Raw genomic sequence first — 21,049 nt, forward strand, 5'->3', positions numbered from 1 at the left:
AACAAATATTTTTTTAGGATCTGGAAACCATTGAGGAGTGTTTTTCAGCTCGCGAAACAATATAGGGAATGTAAGCATTCTTTTAAATGCTTTCAGTAAACGTAGAATGAAATGGAGGCCTATCTTAGAGGGATAGTTTAATTATCGGAAAACATATCTGACTTAGAATTTAAAGGGAAAATAAACTTTTTGACAAATGATATTAGAAGTTTTGTAAGTTTTAGAAATTCTTTTACATATCATTAAAAAACCAGCAGGGTTAGACTAATCGATGGGATGATGCTATTCATAAGTGAAATAAAAGGAAATCTATTGTCATTTATATTGCTGATGAGTTCCAATCTGAAAACTAAATGAGCCTACATCAGTAGATTTGATTCATGAATCAGTCCCGATTCTGCTGACATACCCGCCGTTTGGTGTACGGGTTCCACTACTCGATACTATGATTGCTTATATTACAGCCAAAGACATATGCTGCAGTCCCACAGCAGCCTCCAGACAAATGGAGAAAAAAAAGTTCTCTTGCATCCGATTTGTACGAAGGATATTCATATATCCATCAGTCCTTGTTTCAAAACTCAAACGTGAATTGCCTTCAAGAACACGTGGATGGAGATTTTTTCCTCACGTAATGTTTGCTTTATAACGATCTTCTCTAATATAAATGTGGGACAAAAGTTATTCGCAATAAAATCTTGAATTGAAAAGATTATAATATGAAAAGTCAGTTACAACCAGCCTTTGTATTCTCCTCCGTTAAATTTAGCATTAAGGCGTTGACTAACCGATATTTGTTGCATTGCAATTGGATTGGAATTCAGTGCGAAAATGAATGCGATGTCGCAATAATATCAAAAGCTAAATTTCATTTGGCTATTAACAAAGATATAAATGACTTACCTTCACTACAGGAACTCCCAAGAGATTTCCTAGAATTCTGAGCGCCAATAATATTTAAAAAAAGACTTGTCGTAAAAATTACGTGTCTGATCTCACATTAGCCTCGAGAAAAACTGCAAAAAAAAAATGAAGAATTTAAATGTGGGCTTAGCTGCCTGCAAAGTTCTATAAAGTGGTTATTACATTTTCTGCGTGTACACAGAGCATTTAGTAGTATTTATGTATCAGTGAATGCTTCGTTTAAAGAGTTTCAGTAGTTCGTATACGATAGCAGTCAGCTAATGATCTAAGGTTTCACTACCTGAAGATATCTTTTCTTTAACAGAGCTAAGCTTTAGATCGCACGCTTTAGACAAGGCAATTATGGCAGTTTACATCTTAGACGCTAAAAATATATGTGTTGCACTTTGCTGGTATGTACATGTATTTTTCTTTTCAGCTATAGAATTTGCTTCTGTAGTTAATTTGCATTTATAGAATTTGCTTGGCCAACTTGCTTCTGCAGATGTTGCTTCGCCAATTTGCTCCTGCAGAATTTGCTTCGCCAATCTGCTTCTCTCGCACGTTTCTGCAGATGTTGCTTCGCCAATTTTCTTCTGTAGAATGTGCTTCTGCAGATGTTGCTTCGCCAATTTGCTTCTGTAGAATGTGCTTCTGCGTATGTTGCTTCGCCAATTTGCTTCACTATTTCAATTGTATTAACGTAGATTTCGCTATTATAAATCATCTTTGTATATCGATGCGCATCTTGGCTCACTCTAGTATGTTTCTCCTAGATTATGGATGTAAATTTTATCATGTTCCATATGTGGAGTGAAGTGCTTGCCCATCATATTTTATCCTTAAAGATCTAATACAAAAAAGTCTTAGACACTGATATCTGCAAGGTAGGATATTATGGGTAAACGAAAATTAGTTTCTATTGTTTTAAAACAATTTTTCGTACCAATACTTCTAGAATACTTTTGCTTAGAAGAGTCTGATATTATTGGCGATCAGAATAAGGCAGAAGGCTTCCCCAAGTTCGGATGCCACACAGTACTCCTAATCCGAAACAGAAAATACAGAAGACTACCCTTCATCTTGTCCATGCAAACATGTGATACTATTCAGGAAACAACATCCGAAGGCTGAATAAATCCTTAGCAGCATTTGGCAACTTCACAGCTAATAAAATTTACGCAAGTTCAGTTAGCAGACATTGAATGCAGATCAGTAAGAACTGAAAAAAATGAGATGCTAAAATGTATATAAATATATATACACACACTCTCAATCTATCTATCTCTTTATATACATATGTATATATGTGTGTGTATGTCTATATGTGGGTATACGTAATTGTGATTTAAAAGAAGTGGTCGGAACAGAGGGCGGGTTTCTGGAAAATAAAAAAGAAGCTGCATAGCAACCAAACAACTGGATAACAATCGCCAGCATGTGCGCCTGACGCAGCGGGTGGAACAGCCTCAGTAAATACAACGAATTCTCTTGGATTTTCTATTTCTCTTTATTCTCTCTCTCGCATAGTTCACATTTTGATTTTTTTTTCCGAATGTAGACACATATATACACATACACTGAACCTCACAATGCAGTGAGCATCAAAAGATCACTATTAGTCTCAGTTAACGTGCCAAGAACTCAGTCATTTGTCTTACAGTGACACGATGTGACAGAAACGCGACAATTGCGTATCGTGGCATTTCGCCAAACGTATGTGTACAGAAAGCATTAATGGAAAAAAATAAATGTCTTCAGGTATATAAAAAAAAAATAAAAAATAAATAAAAAAAAAAAAAAAGACTCGTTCGTGTTCTGAGTTTGCTTTTTTCTTATAGTGACACTCGTTGGATGTTTTTGGTTTGTACTTTATTTGGCTGAAAGGACAGATTATTTTCCCCAAACTTCGCAAATCAAACTGGAATCGTCTTTGTTAGCAATTTATGTGCGCTGTTTTGTGAGACCTGCATATAATGACATCAGTGACATCTTTGTTTAAGTAGCGATGTTTTCCATTGTGATAACTGAACATCGCCAAAACGCTAGCAGCAATATGAATAGTTGTAAAGTTCGCAATAAGATATAGTGTCGTTAGACGTACGTATTTGTATGTATTATATGCTTTTCAATAACCAAAATGATAATGGCTTCAGCTGTGCCAATCATAAAACCTTATATAATCGCAACAACGGAAAGATAAAGATGTCTTCAGCAGATCATAAAAAGAAAATTCTAAACGAATTATAAAATGAAACAAAATTATGATAAACGCATGTATTCCACAGAATATCACAAACGATATTTTTAAAAATTGAGAATTAACTAAAGTATACCATTGAATAAATATCTGATTGCACTTCGACTACACCTGAACCATCTAAATGTATTTAGTGTCCGTTCTAAGTCTTCGCTCGGTGTCCTTTGATTTTCGATGATTAATCTTAAGTATTTTTTGTTTCATTTTGCAAAAGGTGTCGTACAGTGACCTTGTGTTCCAAAGTACTTCCAAACAGCTCAACGCTGTTACGAAAATGCTTAAGCAAAGCATCCTAAGATAACCTCCATTTATCGTTATACCACCATCCATTAGTAACTAATATTCTATGATTTTTCTCCTTTGTTTTTCACTAATCCAAAAGCTTTCAGAATGAGGCCCTAAACATCACAACAGATTGTGATATCCCGCTCTGCTGTGAGCGCCTTCTCCCAGAACTGTTCCAAGTTCTTCACATTAACCTAGTGTAGCTCTCAGAATGTTTTAGTTAGATTGCCAGGTTAGGTATAATTATCCACGTTAATTAGCTACAAAATGAACGTGGATATATAGTCGAAAGCATTATTACTATTGGTGTACAATGTGTTCTTTCAAATGATATGACATGTAGATTTTCACTAGGGTTTCAGTAGAACTACTTAAAAAGAAAAAAAAAACACAAAAAAGCGCGGTTCATGTACCTTTTTCAATTATCCAACTAGTGTTGACTTTAGATACTAATTTGTGTGCTAACAAATATAAACTATCGCAGCTTATGGAATTGCATCGCCTCATTTACTTGTTCGATCGCCTGGTTGTTTCCACGTGGGCCGTCTGTGTTTGTGTGTATAAATATGTCCATCCTGACCCCCTCTTTCTCTATCTGTCTGTCTCTGTAAGCTTTCAGATTTGCCTTTTCATCTCCTTCACGTCTCGTGTCTAAAAAGTTCCATATGAGTATGCGCAGAGGTTGTACAGTAGACAAGTGGTTTGTCACTCAAGATACAAAAACAAATGCTGAAACTGGTGTAGTTTCAGTACAGGTTTATATACATCGAACCGTCATAATCCTTTATGAACCTGTGTCGGGTGTCCTTTTAACTAATCATTCCTGTTACTTACTCGTTCAACTGTGTTTGTCCGTGTGTGTGTGAGTGTGAGTAATGATCCTTATTCATCTGTCACCAACATTTAAGAAAAAGAAATGATAAGAACTGCGGGGTGCCCTTTGTTCAAGGAACCCTGTCGCATATTGTGTGTTGTTTGCCAAAAGAATTACTGGGTTTCAATGGGAACTCAAGGCTGCTGTGCTGATGTATATCACAATATTTAGAAAACTGGCTTAATTTTTACATTTAAACACTGTCCTTAAAAGTTATAATTTTAAAGTTTTCTTATCTTGTTGAACCAAATGGTTATACTCTTTCACTGAACCATAAAATGAGGAAGGGATATCTCTATGGGATTTAATGAAAACCTTAAAAATGTGGCATAATGTACTGAATAATTAAAAATTTCTTCGTTCAAAAAGACTGAATAATCATTCAAACATATTTTCTTCCTTGAACTACGTTCATTATCCAATGGACATCAAGGCCATTTTCTTTTGCTTTAGTTTCTTCGAAATATATACAGGTAAACTCAAAAAGAATTATTTTATGCGGAATAATTTAAGAGATTCATGATTAATAATGTAGTAACGAGACTTTCCTGCTCCATTGGGTAACTTATTCATGTCTTTCTTCTATCATTTCTACACTGAGTATTCTGACATAAGCATTAATAACTCGGTAATCAGTGGATTTAATTATATTTCTTTCTTAATAAAGAGGGTGTTAATCACTACCTACCACATGGTTAAACCACGTGTAATATACGAAGGAATAATTACAGTCCTCGAATGTGCGGGGTATGTATGATATGTTTGCGTTGGTATTTTGATTTCTCTAGCATTCCATCAATGTTTCTTGTTGATATGTCTAAGAAATGATTTGCTCATGATTAAATGGTTTTCTTGACATCTTAACTACCCTTTCTTACGTCGATCTGTGTTTTTCTTTTGAAACAAACCTACTTAATCTTGGTCAATAATTAATTAACTATCTAAACATCAAAAACAACTTGACATTCTGGAAAAAACACAAGAAAAATGTACGATAATGCCCTTAATCTCAGGTTTAAGATTATGTTAATAGATGCTTATCATCCGTGCTAATAATTTTCTTCATTTTCTTTCCATATCCGATCATAGCCTTAGACAATATAAATGACGTCAACTATAACGTAACTTTTCTAACAACTCTCTTCTGGTTATCCTGTCACAAACAATGCGGCAGTTTCCAAATTTATTTCAGATGATGCAAAGTGCCTAATATTTGAAGAGATATACTTCCTACACCTCCATAACATTCTCAACAGGTCATCCACTAGTGTCCTTAACAAACGTTTTTAAACATAATTGACATCACCCTTGGGTATTCGATCTATATCGTCTGAATAGCTTTATTCCGCATTGTGCTCTATGCTGTGAAAAATGGTGCTAAACTCATTGCAGATATCAAACTATTTCTTGCTTTTTTCATTCTTCATGTTACTCTTTATCAATTTCCCAGTTATACATTAAGACACTAATATATTGAATAACTTTTAAATTCGTGTGCTTTGAATTCTTGCAATGGCTTCAGCTGCTTCTCCTCGCTCTTCCGGTATCTTTCTTGGCCATTGTGATAATTTATGTTATATCTAAGATCCCCCATTTGTGAAATACCAGAGGAATGTTTTCACCTGCGACTGCCTCTTTCGCTGTCCTATTCTATAATGTTCAATGGCTGGCATTAGTGCAATACAGTTATCGGCGTGACTCCCTGCTAAATCCTGTACATGGAGACTCTCTCTTCAACTTAGACTTTTAGAACCTTGACTCTTAAACTTTAACTCTGGATATGAGTCTTCTTGATGCTATTTAAAATGGTGGCTAATTTTCAGGCTCGTTCCCTAAAGGGTGAAATCCATACTTCTACCATTTCCATTTTAATAGCAAATATCGATTGATGTAAATATCGGGTATTGTTCACATCAATTTCTCCATGCACTCCATTTTTCGACTATTTCTTGTATACTAGTATTCTGTGAACCCATTTTAAACTATCCTGTTGTAGTGATCCCCGTTTGCACACTTTGCTTTTAGTTTAATGAATGCCTTATTTGTGTATTTCTATGTAGTGAAAATCAGTGCTTTTGTGTCTGACGTTTGCTTTCATGCAGTCATTGCTTAACAGACTATTCCCATCTGTGCGGTCATTTGTTGTTACGGCTTGTTTATCAACATAATACAACTAAACAGCTGTATGAAGTATACTATCTGTAAAACATTGTGCTTTCTACAGGATAGACTAGAACAGGAGAAACCCTTTCTAAAAATGAATGTACAGTATTGTTTTTTCACAACGGATGTCGTGAAAAGATAATTCTATTTTTTCTCTACTATCACGAAGTCTTTTTATTCAATATTATAACCAAATCTATCTGTATAATTGTAAGCTTTGATTGTTGTTGGATGTTATCAAAATATTCGTTGTATTTTAATTGTAATAGGATCCCTGGACGGTTTTGTTATGCTATTTTGTGACTAGCAGAATATGTTAACAAATACTTCTAGCACTTTTTCAGATTAACCAAACAATAGATGATTAAGGAGGAACAAAATATATCCAAGATCTCGATTCGGTCTGTCAGATCCAAATGTCGTTTGAGCTTTTGGTGATGGGCAGCTTTGTTGTTCTTACTCTGGAAAGTGCAATCTTTTAGTTGCCTTAGTAACGAGCCTTTACCATAAAAAAGTGTACTGTCCTAATTTTACTGTTGTCGCAAAGGCATTTTCTGTTCTCATTATAAAGCCTTAAGTGTTGTTCTATTGTTAAAGAACATGATGTGCTGCATGACATCTTATTAACTGTGCTGGAATAGCGTGGTTTTCCATTATGGTAGCGTGTGGTATCGGATTGCTTATGTTTTGCAATAATTCGAATACGCACATTTTTATGGGAAGATAAAAATGCCGATTTGTCTTAATAATAGTTTAGCAGTTAATGACAGTGGCCTTCTTGCATTATGGACGACCAGCTTTTGCTTCTCAAACGTAATTTCCTAGAAATTTGGCTTTTGTGTAATGGGCTTTGAATATCTGTACTTGTTATACTGCATTGTCATTAGGGAAAAAAAAAAAAATTTAGTTCACAATTTTTGGATGGATACGTATATAGTTAACGTTGAATTTATTTTCACCTTTTGTTGTTCTATCATCTAGTCAGCAAGTGTCATCCATTGTGAGTCGATATCACCAAAAAGAAAATCATGTCTGTTGTCATTATCTCTTCCCTGGTGTTCGTATTGTGTAGTTTTGTGAGATTACTGTACTTTCCAAGTTAACGTGTGTACGGAAGGCAGGAACTAACTCGTTTTACTGAGAGGCTGAATACTATGGCTACAATTAAAACGTGTACCTTTACGCAATAACCTTCGCTGCTGTTAACAGCGAAGTCACGTGATAGTGGTCAGTGGAAACACGATCTTAAAAAGGCTGGAACTAATTGTGGATACCGAGAGAAAATGGGCAGCTTGACAACACCGATACTAGATCACGTCTTTGCAATACATTCTTCGTTTTTGTTCTTTGGGACTTGTGATGGATTTTAATCCATTGACAAATATGCAGCTTTCTACGAGAATCGAAGCTTTATTTACCAATAACGAGCGCGCTATAAATGTCTTTTTTTGCATAACTGTTATTAGTCCAGTTTGTCAGTGACAGCGATTGGTACGTATTTTTGATTTCATTAATGCAGATATCAAAATCTTCCTGGATATTAGTGGGTGTTGTTTCGTTTATTGACGTCAACTTGGATTACATTTAGATTCTATACAGCTCCCGGCGAATTACATCAGCAATACAGAAAACCTTTGACCTTATCTATTTTCGCTTACGCCCACCCTAAAACAGTCTTTCTTTGTTCCAATTTGTCGTGAAGGTGTAATGCGCAATAGTTTGTGCTTCTTTTCGCCACCCCCTACAATTTATCTTATATATTACCGTTGTAGAACAAGTTAAAGAAACTCGGCAGAAGAAAAATAGTACTCGGAAATTAAATTCATTGTGAGTAACAAATGTGTATTTTGTTTATGTATGCCATTCTGTAACCTCACTGTATCCAGTGCCATTTAGATGTACATTCCATTTGAAAAAGCTTAAAACCTAACCTGACACAATTTATTTTTGGTTTAATTCATCCAGAGAATTCCGTGTCTGATCTATTTTTGGTTTAATTCATCCAGAGAATTCCGTGTCTGATCTTTAAATCCGTGGTTTGTCTCCGTATTGTGTAGACATCTTTTGTTACAAGTATACCTCCTACAAGGGCTGAATGAAGTCGTCATTATTCCCGGCATGCACCGTTAACTTACTGCCTTAAGAATTTTAATTGCGTAACTAGCAATAAATGAACACTTTTAGGTGTTTTTGTGTGTGTGTGTGTGTGTGTTGACCGTACTTCTCGATACAACGATTACATGAATGCAGACATGAAACAGATAGGCGCTGCTTTAAAGATTACTGAATAATTTTGCTATTAATGATACTAGAGAGCGCTCTCAGTGCTTTAGTATGCCAAGTTATCCCCGGCTTAGTGTCTTGTGATCCTGTTGCTAATTCCTGTACACATCTGATGAGCAATACTTAATATGCGCGCTGCATTTTGGGTTCACTGCAAATTTAATGCTATTATTCTTCATCGATATACCCATCGAATAATTTTCACTATGGATTTTTTGGCAATAATGATAACCACGAGGAAATACAATAAGGATGGTTAAGGAGCATTCACATAACCCAAATTTTCATACCGGGCTGCTTGCTGTGACAATAAATGTCTCCTTCCGTGTTTTGCTTTCGCTGCAACTAATCGAAACATTAATTAACTAAATAAAGTTAGTGAACTTAGTAGCTGTATTTTTGTTTTTAAATTGCAAGCAATAAATACACAATAAACTTGATTGCTTCTGAGTGTTTAATATCTACTTTGTGTTCTCTTGTTTTGCCTCTGAAGTGTATTGATTGTTGACACTACTACTGTTTGATATGTAACAAAAAAACGTATCTAAAAGGTGCCCAAACTTTGTACTAGTGTGCAGATGAGCTGATTGTAAAACGGCTGTGGGAATCATGCGATAGTCTGAAAGAATTTTTAAAAATACGAAAAGTTCTATAGATGAAACAAGTTTCAGTTGTGTGCGAAGTTTGCAGAACTGGTCTTGGAAATTAAAATAGCAAGCCATTAAATTTAAAGGCTGCAGGAAAATGTAAAACGGTAAGGAACTACTAGTTTAGTAAAATAAAATTTTATTTCACTAAACTATCAGTTTTTTATCCTTGCACTTCTAGATGCTGTTTCGTCTAAAGGTCACCTTGAAAGGTGACCTTCAGAGGAGACATTTTATTAGAGCACCATGACCTTCGCAGAACATGAAGGTCAAGGTGACCTTCAAAATCGATTTATTAATTTCAGACCAGTGCTGCAACAATCGAATTATGAACTTCTCATGTCCCATCATCACCCTCATCATCATCACTGTGATAAGTCTGTTTCCCCACAACCCTTTCAACCAGTTTCATCTTCACTCATTACACGGTTTCGACGGGTCATGCATTTTGAAGCACATCTTGTTATTCGGAACTGCCTTTAAACACGAAATAAGAAAGCTGTCTACTGCAATTAAGAATCAAACAATGTAAAGACTTTGAGAAATGTTTACCATCATTTTGAACTGCTGTTTTAACGATTGTTTGCTTTTTTTTATTACAGTTAGGTGTGATTTCTGTATTATGAAATAAAATGTTCAGTTCTGATATATTTGATGTACAACGTGATAATTCGCTCATAAGCATGTGATTATATTTCCACAAGTGTGCGATATTGTACAATTCTGTATACTCCAAGGTCTTTCTGTAATAACCTGTATGTATGTGCGTGCGAATTTTGTCTTAACACCAGGCTGGCTCAAGATTTGCTAATGTTGTTATGAACGTAAGAATGTAAGAAATCTGCACGCGTCTAAAACAAAACCGCAAACTTAGTCTTTCAGTCCTAATAACTTCATTAGAGAGTTTAAGAAATGTGTAATGATGGTTGGTGATTTTTAGATTACCACCAGAAGTTCTGTTGGACTGTACCATCAAGTGATTCTGTACAACTATTACCATTTACAATGTACATGTGTCTGATTAAAGTTCTCCTGTGTTTCATAGCGTTCGTGTCATTTACTTATTTTCTTAAACATTATATATTGAAATTTAAGGAAGGGAAGATAATTCATCTCTTCTTCAACTATCACCGGATATTAGCAAATACGAAATTACATAAGATACACAATTTTGGTTTTATAATTGTAACGTAATTGAATTATAACTTAACGATTTTGGGGCACATTGGCGCCCAAAAGTTAAGTAACAGTCATAAAACCAGAAATCCAAAAAGATATGTACATGATGTAAATTTTATCAAATCCTATGTGTTAAGCTATAATGTTCTCTTAAAATTAATTTCGCAGGGTATGATCACTCTGACAGCCAAATAATACTCACGAAACTGAGTTTAGCTTACAATGCTCATTATACCGCTCTGTGGTAATGAATTTCCCTCCAGATAGAGCATGGGAGGCTCTAGGAGGAATCTTGGTTCATGAAGAATATATAGGCGGGATCTTTGAGCATGAAAGAATATAGGAAGCGAAAGATATCCTCTTCGACAAATTCGTAGCCTGCCCGATTTTAATTACTTGAAAGAAAACGAATTCAAGAAGACATCAAGGACGTCGTCCCTAGATCAAGATGACTCCTTTAAAAAATATATAGATCGGTATGGTCATTGAGTATAATACTACTTCAGGCTACTGCCACGATAGTGCTCCCGTGTCTATGATGCTAGAGGGATGGAAGTGTGTACCATTTCTCTATATACAGGTCAAGAATGTTTCAAGATTGAATTTCGACTCATTTGTAAATAGAACTGTATCATTGATCTTGGCTTTGGAGACGGTGTTGTCCTTATCAAGTCAGCAGGCGTTGTCTCCTCTTCCCCTTAACTTTTCAATGGCATTGCTCTTAACTTTTGAAGGGGAAGAGGAGACATGAAGGATCGCTTATAGTTTCACTTTTCCTGAAGTCCAATGTATGGAATTTGGGTTTTAAACTGTCGTTCCCGTGCTCGAAGACCTGCCTAGCTGTTATCTGGCTATGCCATCTTCCTATGACCAGATAGCTGCCAGCTTGGGATGACAGTTTCTCGCCAAATTTATACTCACCTTCGAGACCTCGCTCGATATTTTCTCATAACTTTGAAATTACCAATTTCGACATATTTAAGAGCCTGGCCACTTTAATTTGCGACCAATGTTCTCCCAGTAGTAATTCACCCACTTCTCCGAATCCCCCAAACCAGTAACACTTTCCCCACGTTATCTAACAATCATTTCTATATAGCTAATAAACATAGCTGATTTATTTATTATTTCCTCTGTTAAAACTGATTATATCGCAGCAACCCAGTAATGGTTCCTGATAAGACCAGAAAAAAATGCACGCCAAACCCTTACATTCCATTTTATCGAAGCTTACTGGGTTCTGCGAAATTATTGGTTGTGATGTGGACAGGAAAATCTAGTTTATTGATATACATTGCAAACATCTTTAATTCGAAGTGGTATTGTCTACAAGATACAATTTCCGGCTTGTAGAGTGAACAACATTGGAAAGATAAAGAGACACTCCATATGGAGAAGGGGGATTTCTGTAAATAGACAGTTACCGCCTACTTTTGGCATGCCAATCACCACATTGATTCCTGGGCGTTGCGGACATGGAGGACTGCTGATTTCTGGTCCTCCATGTTCCAACAGAATTTAGGTTACGATTCATCCCATTTTTGAATCCTTTATTTTATGCAGTGGCAAACGTTAACATAGGAAACGATATGAAGGTGCCTTGACGCGGTTATAATTAAATAGTTCTATATCGTTTCAATACACGTGTGTTTGACTGAGCTAGGGATCATCTGGTAACAGCCATGTTTCTTTGGAGCAACTGTATATTATACGGAGACCTGAAAGGTGAAATGCAATAATTTAGAACCCCGTTTTATATTTATAATAGGTTTATACACTTTAATTGCATTTTAGGAATGTTTACAAAATTTTAAAATGCATGTTTATATGATTATAGTATCGCTTTAAATATAATAAAATGTTTTAAATTTGCTGTGCTAATTCGTGTCGGAAACAGTTGTATCATGAATACGTATTCGCATGCACACATAAGAAAGTAAAATGTAAAACATATGACAATAAGACTTTTCCAAAAGATAGATTTTTTTTAATTTTTAAAATGCATTTTCAGTCTTTGTTGGACAGCTTTTGTTTATAAATTTAAAAGTCAACCACTGCACCATAATTACAAATAATTTCTGTTAATAACGCTACTAATTCCCAATTTTAACATGAAAGTACTCAATTTGGAGTCTTCATATCTCAACATCATTCCCAGTAAATACCAACTTCTTTCTCAACGACTTCAAATAAAAGAATCATTAACGTAAAACATTGTTCGGAAAAGATGTTACTCTATGTCAATGCGAAATCCAAAGGCAAGTCTTGAAAACAGTGATAAAGACAGGAGAGAGAGAGTCAGCTTTTTTGGATCACTTCTGCATTTCTGCCGAATAACCCTACTATTCTAATTACATTCAATTAAAGCAAAATATTAAACGAGAAAGCCCCTTTAGCCCTTATAAAAGCCTGAAATCGCAGTGATATGAACTCAGATGTATAGAAAGCGTGTCACAAGGATCCATGTTGACACAATTGCTTTGCATGGTTATTTCATATTGGATAGTTGAAGATCTCTTCTCCGAAGAGTTCATTTCACCTCATCCCACAGATATTCAAGTTGGATTGAGATACAGTGACTGGGGGCCATCTCAGTAGAATAAATTAACTCTCATAGTCCTGAAACCAGTTCTGTACAATCCTATCCGTGCACCATGGTGCAGTATCCTGTGTGAAGAACTCATTCTCTGATGGATACACTGAAGGAATGTGCCTGGTTGGAAACAGGTTTCCAGATAGCCTGTGACATCCGAATGTTGCGTTTGACACTGCTGCCTTTGCCGTATTCCGGTCCTCGATCAGGATAAAACCGCAACAACCAAAGTTTACAAAATGTTTTCAATTCCTCACTGTACAGTTTTGGTATTCCTGGGCCCGCTTTAACCATACATTCTTGTTTTTTGCCGAAATAAATGGAAGCTAGTTTGGTTGTCGGTTGTGATACCCAAACCGTTACAAGATACAATTATTTGTGCATTCTCAAATGTTTCTTTGATTACCACTGGTGCTGTAGGTTGTTATTTGACTGACGAGCTGTTTCCCACCTCAGGATCGCCGTTGGCTGAATGTTATTTGATTATTGGACCAATTTTGATATACCAGAGAGACAGTCGTACGTGAAAATCTCAGCAGGATTGGTTTTCAAAATACACATTCATGGTACGAACACGTAATGCTGTTACTGAAGGAACGTTCCATTTTATGAGAATGGACAGGCGTACCTAATGAAGTGGTCACTCAGTGTCCACTGTTACTTGGGCTTTTTGGAATTTGACCAAATTCTTCGAAGCTAGAAATCTTGAAAGGACCAACCTTTTTTCACGACTACAAGATTTCTTACAAAGTAAAATAAACACAGCTAGGTTCCCCAAGACTTTCTTAAAGAAAAGAAATTTATTAATGTCCTGTTTTTCTGCTTTTTACTGATCCCATCATTTGTAGAAATTGCGTTCAAGGACTTCGTGGATAACTACAAAATTAAAAAAAATAACTTAGGTACTTTCAACTAATCAAGGAACCGATTGATGAATTAACTGTATCGAAAAACATTTTATATAGGCACATTTAAATGATTCTTGCTTCTGCGATTATAAGAAATTAATCTCCTTGACTTATAACGTCTGTATGTGTATTGCAATGTCCTTTCCGATCATAAATGCTTTAGATAATAAAAGGCTTGAAATCTTTTGGAAAATACTGTGGGAAAATGAGTTAATGATGTCACTTGTGCATACTACGCTTTAACTTTGAAATAAGACAAAAGATTTTCACGAATCCACTGTTCCCTGCTCTTCATTAACAACTTGTCTATTTTATACATAGTGGCATCTCTCTCTCTCTCTCTCTCTCTCTCTCTCTCTCTCTCTCTCTCTCTCTCTCTCTCTCAGAATGTTCAAATGGTTCATTAAACGATTTAGTTAATGAATGAAAGAAGGGGAAGATTAACGGAAACTGGGAGGTACAGCAAACAGTAATGTATTACACTAATGATTTGGAACGACAGTGGAATAATTTATGGACTAAACCCCTCGGCATTCTCCCTAAACTTTGATGAGATGTTTTATTAATAGCATTTTCGATTTCCCAAATTTTGCTGCTTTCTGGGAAGTTCTGATGCTAAATGTAGGGTAGAAGACCAGTGACAATACTGTTATATAGTCATTGGAAATGTTCACTAAATAACAGCAGTGCGTGCTCTGGCTTTAATTTTAAAGATTTCTTCGATAGATAAACTAGATCGTAATTTTGATATTCTCGGTATGTTGCCATTTGTTTTAACGACCGATCTGACGATTCCAGTCGTATTACTTTATGCACTAGTGAAAATCCTAAGTCAAACGCAGTGTGGCACTTTCGTGGCTAACAACACGAAAACAATTTTCTTTCTGTATTTCCAAGAAGCAAAAACCCATCAAAATTGCAAAAATTCCGATGACTGCAAAAAAGATAATTTATGACAACATAATAAAAACGGATGGAAAAATATTAATAATAATATTGGCATATGTGAGAGGCATTCTTCACATACTTTCCTCTCGAGTTTCTTTAAGATGATCCTTAGAATTCCAAAGAAACTCTGAGGAGAGTATGTGAAGAATGCCTCTACAATAAAGTGAAGGTTAACAGACAAGATATCGAAGAAGTTGATGAATTTGACTACTTAGGGTCAAGAATAAATAAAAATAGTAACTGCTCAAACGATGAAAAGAGACGACAGGCAATTGCTAAAACGTTGGTCACTGATCTGACAAAATTATATAGAGATCAAGATCTGCCTCTAAAGATGAAACTGAGAATCATTGATTCCAGTTGCCACTTACGGATGTGAAGGATGGAATCTGAAAAGAGTTGACAGGAAGAAAAGTGAGGCATTTGAAATTTGGTGTTACAGGAGAATACAGCGCATTTGTTACTTGGATCGAAGAACAAATGAGTGGGTTTTGAATAATATTGGCAAGACAAATTCTTCTTCATAGCATCAACAAAAGAAAACTCAAGTTTTTTGGTCATATAGTAAGAAGAGAGAACTTTCTGTTGAATAATATAATGGAAGGAAAAACCGAGGGGAAGAGGTGTAGAGGAAGATCTGCAACTAGGTGGGAGGATGGGATCAGTGAACTTCTGGGCATGACACTTTGCGATGCCGTTCGTAGAGCACATGATCGATGCAGTTGGAGGAAGTTGTTGGAGGCCACAACAGCTCCTCGGGGAGCTATGTGACTGGAAGAAGAAGAGAGGCATTCAGAAAGTAATGATGATACACCCAAAAAAAAAAAAAAAAAAAAAAAAAAAAGAAGTTTTTCTTGAATCTTTTGCTTCTGCTATGTTTTATATAGCTATGAAACAAATATAAAACATATTTTCATCTGCTGGGTTGGGTTTAGTTCAGTTCAGCCTATCGACCATACCCACGTAAAAGGATTTACTCCAATCCCTGCCACGTTTAGGAAACAAACTTGGCTTATCATTAATTTTGTGTTTGTTTTGGAAAACCCTTGAGGGTAACATTAAACTTATGATCGCTGTCCTCCCACACTATGTGAAAAAGAATCTGAATTCGAAACCCATTAACAAGGAAGGAAATTTTCACACCGTGACTGGATTAGTCGGCCACGGTTTACTCCCCCCCCCCATCCAGGAGACTTGTTTTTCAACCAACAAAACCAGGCAAACTTACGAACAATACATAAGGACGTCTTGATGACTTGAGCTGCCTTGGCGCTATACTTTAAACAAAAAAAAAAAAAAAAAAACAAGAGTTTAAAAAAATTGGCAATGAGACTCATATGGTAGGTGATTCAAGCAGCTTTTAAGGAAGACTCTTTACCATAATTTTTTTTGGAAGGAAATGAAAGTTGAGGAAGAAGAGGATGAACCAAACTTTAGGAAACGTGCAACACAAAAGAAAACCAGTAGAAATTGACCGGAAAATGATTAAGAAAGAGTAACTGATAATGGAAATCATTAAGCATTTTCTGACACAAACCAGTGAAACTGATAAATCAGCACAGCCATATATACGTATCTGATCATACAATGCATGCTGAACATCCAGTGATTGACACAGATTTTGGTAGAGGTCCCTGTTGTCTTTAGTGTACGTCTGTAAAGTGCTTGCATTCGAAACGTTTTTGTGGACTAGCAAAATTGAGGTGGTACCATCAATGAAAAGTCATTATGAATCCTTCCGGCTAAGGAAGAAAATCGAACCCTGACTTTTCCAAACGAATACCAAGTGACGTAACCATACCTCGTAACCATACACCTCGGACTATCACTAGACTCAGAATTCCTTCTGAAGCATCACAGACTTATCGCTTACCACTAATACCTTAAAACTAACTTTAGTACAGCCAATATGGACTATTTCTTTGTATAATACTCAAAACAAAACTCAGTTCTTTGTTTCCTTAAAATAAGTGTATCGCACATTGTATAAGTCGCCTCAGCTTCTTCACAGCCGGGGTGCTTTATTTCAATATACCTTAGCGCAACTCTTTCCTGTTTCTGCAATTTCCTGCTGCTTAAGGCACGTTGATCCATAAGAAAACTAATGAAATTCTCAAAGTCATGTGCCTGTAATCTGAATCCGAAGTGAGGTATCAGGTGTTCGCGATATTAAACCCATCTGGCGCCACACACATTGGCACAATTTAATAGTTTCTTCATTCAGAAGCAAGAAAATCGGCATCTTCAAGTTTTGCGAAAGGATCAACAAAAGCAGAGTAATCGTGTTGGTAGATGGCAAGCGGCCATAATTTAAGGACGTCACGAATGAATAATGGATTGTGAGAAAGGATAGGTTTAGATGCAAATACTTTCCTCAAACGTTTCTTCTAAGACTAATTGAATTACAAGGAAGGTTAGTGAAATTTCTTTTCAGGGCATAAACAGCGCTTGGCTGCTGAAAGTGTAATCCAATTTCCAACTTTGCTATAAGAAAGGAACATTTCAACAGTCGTTTTTAAAACAAAGACTCTGCAGTTAACTGGTATACAGCAGATACATCTCTTAATGGTCTCGTTAGCGTAAACTGTTAACCACACTTACAGTCCAAAATTAAAATTGAGATTAAACATTCCACACACTCCTCCCCGTACAGGAATAGCCCATCACATCCTCCCACACAATACCTTAGCCCTACAATGCGGTACCCTGCTAACAAATATATATGAAAAAATAATTTATTTATATCATTCAATAAATTGTTCGCTACTTTTTGGGATATCTGTGCATATATATAGAGGGCAAATGAGGATAGGAATGCGCATCTATCATTTTATAAAAACTACGCTAGATCTCGATCGGAAAATAGCATATTTGTGATTGATCAATCGCCTTTTGCCGTTACTGGAAAATATCTAAGCCTCACCGTAAGTGGATTTTCAGTTAGAAAAGTTTTTTTTCTTATTTTCTTTCAGTTTCTGAAGTGGCATTTCGTGTACAGCATCGTATCAGCGTCCAATGGCATTTAAGGCAAGCACCTTTCACTTCAAAGAATCGCGTTTACACCCATTCGTGAGACTTGGTTTAACTTAAACCAGAACTCAAATACACGTTTTTATTTAAATAAAAATTCAAAGCTGATGCGAGAGATTTGGAGAATGCACGCAGTCTGATATTCAGTGGTTGTGTTTTAATGATTATATTTTTTCTACAAACGTTCTTGTGCAAGTGAATTAGAAAGAATAAGCCTAAACATCAAATGACACTTTCCCACCCACCCGATCAGCTTTTATTCAAGTTCTTCCTCATCCCTTTCATCTCCATTACTTGCATCTCCACCCTCATATCTCTTTATCTCCTCTTTGCGAATTTCAGATTAAGTTACCTTCATCTGCTAAGGGAATTACCCATGTTTTCCCATTATAAATTCATCTTCCGAAAGCAATGCATTTCGAAAACGCATTTAAGGTTCCAGGATATCGGAGAGAAGACTGAATTTCCGTTTAAGACGATGAAGTATTTGTGTGATATTCCAGTTCTTCGTTAATTCAATGTTACTAGAATACTGGCTTCTCAACTGACAAACCAGTAATCAATGGTTCAGAGAGATAACGGGATGGCAGATGTCACATTTCAACAGCTACTATGAATTTCAGGTAGGCAACATACCGGCCTAGCGACTTCAATATTTGTTTCGAAATAAATGGGCCTTTCATAGGTTATTTAAATTATTGCAGTGGCCGAATGGAAAAAAATGTCCAATCGACAGTAGTTACACGCTCATTCACGTTGCCGAAGTATTTTAGTACCTTTAATTAAAAAATACTGAGATAAACGAAGAATTAAAATTTTAGAAACAAATGTCATAGTTTCATATTTTTCAATTATGGGTATAGAATTAGTGTAATAGCTTTTGCTATTTATTTTTTAACAACTAAGTAAAGAATCCAAATATGAACATGTAAAAATTCATTCACATCTCCACTAGGAAATATATTCTAATATTTATTTGGCATTCTTTTAATCTGCATAATATCCCGATTTAGATATTCATTTTTCCATCCGACAAATAACATCTGTTATATCGATCGTCTCTTTTATATTAAAGTATCTAAACGTGATTCAAAAAGAATCTCTTTTGGAGCGTGAGCTGTTTTAAGTGTCTAACAAATACAGCGAAACATAATAGCTTACAGAGAAGCAATAGTAAGGTTACTTCGAGTTAGAAAAAGAAATTCATAAGGGTAACTTGTAGAGTTACATTCTCTTAATTTATTTTTTAAAAATACAGGATAAGTTTTTAAAATCTGAAACAGAAAGGGACAGATTAAGTCTTCTTTATTGGATCACTCTGTAACGGACTTCAAAGGAACTGGCTTCAAAATATTTCGAAGGAAGTGAACTGAAGGGAGCTTCAATTCAATGGGATCCGAAAGGATTAAAGGATTTAAAAGAATTTCAAAGGCAGATGATCCTGCTAATTGACTTTCGATGGGGAATATTTTCTCCATCGAAAGATGGAGAAAATATTCTCCGTCTTTCGAAATTTGAAAGTTCGAATTCAAAATGAAATTTCAAATTCCAAAATTTGGGGAATTTCCAAATTGAAATTCTTGATTTTATTCTCCTTCACTAAAAACGCCTTTCGATAAAATAAAATTCGCCCTTCATCAATATGAAAACTGATTAGCTTGGGAAATTTGGGTTAGTTTAACAGAGACATTTTCCAGAAATAGTCTGCATTACACTTTTTACAGGATCCTTTTAAGTGGCTTCTTAGTTAGGACTGCTGGTTAAGAGAATTTTTCGACTCAAGGAACTGTATGCCAATTAATTAGAAACCTTGAAATCACATTTCATAATAACGTTCGGTGTAGAAGATAAACGAATGCGTGTGTGCTTTTGTTTCGAAGCTTTCACATAAAGCTTTGATAAATCATCTGAATACAAAACTCATTACTTGAGGACTCTTTGCTAGTGTAGTTTTCGCGTGCGTTCTTAATTGCATCTGTTTTAATATTTGATTTGTGAATAATAAGTATGGAAATGCTTATTTATAGGATCGGAGAAAACTAAAGTACAACCCACACGTACGTGTGGTAATATTTTATGATTAGTGTATTATTATTATTTCAGGCACTTCCTTTTTAACATAAATTGGATATATTAATTAATATGTGAGACCATTAACGTAACTCTATGTCAGCAGTGAGCTATCTGCTGATTTCATTATGATATTTTTATAGAGTAATATAATAATGATGGATTATCTCCTAATGAAAAATGTGTATTTTTTTATAATCAGAGACTTAAAAAGAACCGCAAAGTGTCGATATTGCTTCGGTGAGAAAAAGACTAAGGGGTTTTAACTTTTCATTTGTACTTTATGTAAAATTAAATTAAATCATAATAATAATTAATAAAACTGAATTCAACCAGTACATAAGAAAATGAAAGAAAGGGTAATTTTCTTAATTTATTCCCCTACTCTCTCTCATAATCAAAAAATATTTCTAAAATACAAATCAGACATTCTAAGCATTCTGATATATATCTCCAGATCACAGCACGCCAAATTAAAATATTCAATAAATGGGCAATGGTTTTAAGTGAACCCTTCCCCCCAAAAATTAAGTCAGGTGAATTGCTCTGTCTGGTAGTAAATTTCAAAGGGAACCACATACTCCCACTATCTAACAGGAATGGAAAATTGCTGTTCTGATTAGTCCACTTATTTAAGTGTACTATCGACAAAAATTAAAACAGGGCAGGTCTCCAGAATACAGAGTTTCACGAACAAAAGTTGCTCATAAATCTGCTATCTCAAAAAATAAGTGCTTTAGACTGGCTGTATGCAGAGCAGAAGCAGTTCTAAAAGTGACGAGTACAGCCGATAGCATTACAACCGGTATAGTATAGATTAGTGTAAAATTTATGAAGGTTTAAAAAATATATTTTTTATGTCACATCTCATCTATTATTCGCTATCTAATACTGCTACTTTGAACC

Source organism: Mastigoproctus giganteus, chromosome 2 (assembly GCF_048544385.1).
Source record: "Mastigoproctus giganteus isolate SK-2022 chromosome 2, ASM4854438v1, whole genome shotgun sequence".
NCBI lineage: Eukaryota > Metazoa > Arthropoda > Arachnida > Uropygi > Thelyphonidae > Mastigoproctus > Mastigoproctus giganteus.